Genomic DNA, 3,103 nt, shown 5'->3' on the forward strand with positions numbered 1-3,103 from the left:
CTTTCTTTCTTTCTTTCTTTCTTTCTTTCTTTCTTTCTTTCTTTCTTTCTTTCTTTCTTTCTTTCTTTCTTTCTTTCTTTCTTTCTTTCTAACTGACAGTGACATTATTTTGCTCCTGCTTCAAACAGCTGTGAGTTTCATATTCATTCAGATTACAGCAACTTAAAGACATACTTCCTGAGATTTTAGGCCACTATGCACTCACTTTTGGTTAAATTGTGGTTTAGGCCTTCCCTAACTTATTATGTGTTTGTATTCAGGCAAATGTCAGATAAGAAAACCATGAATTTAAATGTCATGTCACGTGCTTCAGCTAAGGAAAACCCCTTGAAAATATCAACTGATTTCAAACTGTAATAATGAAAAGTGAGCGTCCTCATGTTGCAGTTCATGTAACCCAATCTTTGTGACTATATAACCGTTCCACAGTGTGATAAGGTAATGCCCTCACAGCCTCAGTGGTTTAACAAAGCTTTCATTGAATCCTCCTCCATCTGCTTATAACAGGACTGCAGAGAAGTCTGTCAAGGACAGCTTACACAACATGGAGCTGCATCCTCTTTTACTGTAGCCACTTACAAAACACACACAGATACAACGTTCTTGTGTTTAGGCAGTAGGAAAACTGCACTTTGTAACTGAGCCATGTATTCCTTTTGGTGATTTTGAGCAAAGAAGGTTAGGATCAAATTTAGTTTTAGCAAATTTGTACCAGAATTCTACTGATTCATGTAAGATTGCACACTCTGAGAAAATAAAGTACATTATTGTATCTTTAGAGATGCATTTGGGCTGTACCCTCTAAGGTACTTCTCTTTTACCCTAGACAGGACTTTAAAGGACCTTGAAAAATCTGGATAAGATACGTTATCTATCCAAAAGTTGGGATATTCTCGTGTTACATCGTCTGGAATTTTAACCAAAAACTATTTAAAACTGTTCAAATAAAGTAGAATAGCTCAATAAAATAAAATACAATGTAACAAGACAAAAAAGCTAAATAAGTCAAAATAGAAGTAGCATAATTAAACAGAAAAAAGTTAAATAAAACAAAAAAGAGTTCAGTAAATAAAAGTCTAAATGAACTAAAAGAATATGATTTAAAAAGCTGAATCTAAGACACTATGAAGTCAGTGAGCTCAGATATGAGTGGACGGTTCAGACTGATAAAGAATTAAACTTGTCAGTTGTATTAAATGTTTTTATGCATCTTAAAATCCAAGACTAGAAGTTTTACAGAATTTTGGTTTACATTAGGCCAAACACAGACCAGATGTTGAAAGACCTTAAAATTATACGTACCCTTAAGTCCAGTAATTTGCTTTAGGGTGTACACAGGTGTGGATTTTACATGTACGATCAAAAATTCACTTCGACTGTAGCCCTTTTTCAAAGTGTTAGATTTAAATTACACTAAACCAGACTGCTGTAAACCTGGGGGAGCACATTAAAGAAAGGGCTCCTGTCATGTAGCTGAGCTGCCACTTTGCAAGGCATGGCAAGAGCATGCACTGTAACACACAAGTCATCTCACCCTGACCCCACATCACGGTTCACAGCTCCTGTTCCTGCTGATTTTCCGGCTCAAATGGGTGTCACTATGCCACAAGCAGCCTCAGCAGCAGCAGCACTCTCAGCAGCTTCCCTTATTGTAATTCCACTTTAAGGCAGAGGGATGCATGAACCTCACTGCCTTGTATTCAAAGAAATATCACAGAGTAAAGGGCAGCTGGATCAGTTTTGTATGACACAAAGAAAGTGATGCATTTTAGACATGAGGAAAAAACACAATTTATAAACATTCAGTCACATTGTCTTGTTTAAAGAGCTTTGCAAGACCAGCATGTACCAGCATGAATGTACAGTATATGCGATAATGTGTATACTGAGCTGATACATGTTTTCCTCCGGAACAATCAGACTCAATCAATATGGCCTACCATGATTTATTAGGACAGATTTTTTTTTACTGTCGAATATTGGACGGTAATGGAACAACTGCAGTAAACAGGATTGATCAGTATAGTGGAAACCACATTGTATAGATCAGCTCTGGAATTGATTTACATTTAAACTGTTGGACTCGTGCTCACAGTTGTATTGGAAAGAGAAATGTCCTGTAGGACTTCTGTAGTATCACTCTCATGAATCTTTCAAGTCTCTGCAAACAGGTGTAATCAGAATAAACCTCAAACTAAGTAAAACTCTGTGCTCATCTTGTCTTTGAGTTGCAGCACATTTCCACACTTCCCCGAGCTGGCTTCTGGCTATACCACCACTATCGCCAAGCTCTGCTTGTAGACCATCTGACCATTGGGGGGGATAACTGCTGCTTTGCTTTGCTATATCCATGCATCTAGCTATTCTGGAGCATATCCCAGCTGTCAGTTAATGAGGCAATTCAAGGATATCAAAGATATATTTTAAGAATTCCCCATAAGTGCAATGGGCATTGAACACTTCTTCAGCTACCGTGCCCCTCTAATCTGGCACCAGCTCACAGTTTGGGTTCAGGAGACAGACACTCTTTCTTCTTTTAAGATTAGGCTCCAGTCTTTCCTTTTTGATAAAGCTTAATTAGGATTGGATTTGTTTACCCTGAACCAGCTCTAATTTATGCTGCTTAGGGTTCAAGTTGCTGGCATACTTCCCATGATGCACTGAAGATTTCTCAAGCTCTCCCCATCTTTTCTTTCTCCCTAAGTTTGTGTTTTGTTCTGTTTGTTGTTTGTGGCCTCTCTCTCTTTCTCCTCACACCCCAACCAGTCGTGGCATGTGACTTCCTCCTTTGTGAGCTTGGTTCTGTTAAAGAGGAAGGGAGATCTTAATATTATAGAGTCACATAATATTATAGAGTCACATTATAAGGCCTCTTGAGATGGCCACTGTTGTGAACTGTTGCTATATAAATAAAAGTAAATGGAAATGACACAGTTCATGGCCCCAGTTGGTCCTTTGCATGTTGAGAAATTAGTGAGAAAAAGCAACACTGTGAGGGCCAGATGGAAACTTAATTTCAGGCAAGCTGCACTTCTCTTCTGTCTGCACACGCACGCACGCACGCACGCACGCACGCACACACACACACACACACACACACACA

General features: G+C 38.7%; 1 protein-coding gene across 4 annotated transcripts in view; it reads left to right on the forward strand.

Annotated features, from left to right (window-relative positions):
• Window positions 1-3,103, forward strand: part of sobpa (sine oculis binding protein homolog (Drosophila) a) — a 59,649-nt gene that overhangs the window by 2,216 nt on the left and 54,330 nt on the right. The window lies entirely within an intron of this gene.

This window comes from Haplochromis burtoni, unplaced genomic scaffold, assembly GCF_018398535.1.
Source record: "Haplochromis burtoni strain Fernald_Lab_line unplaced genomic scaffold, NCSU_Asbu1 Contig_174, whole genome shotgun sequence".
Classification (NCBI taxonomy): Eukaryota; Metazoa; Chordata; class Actinopteri; order Cichliformes; family Cichlidae; genus Haplochromis; species Haplochromis burtoni.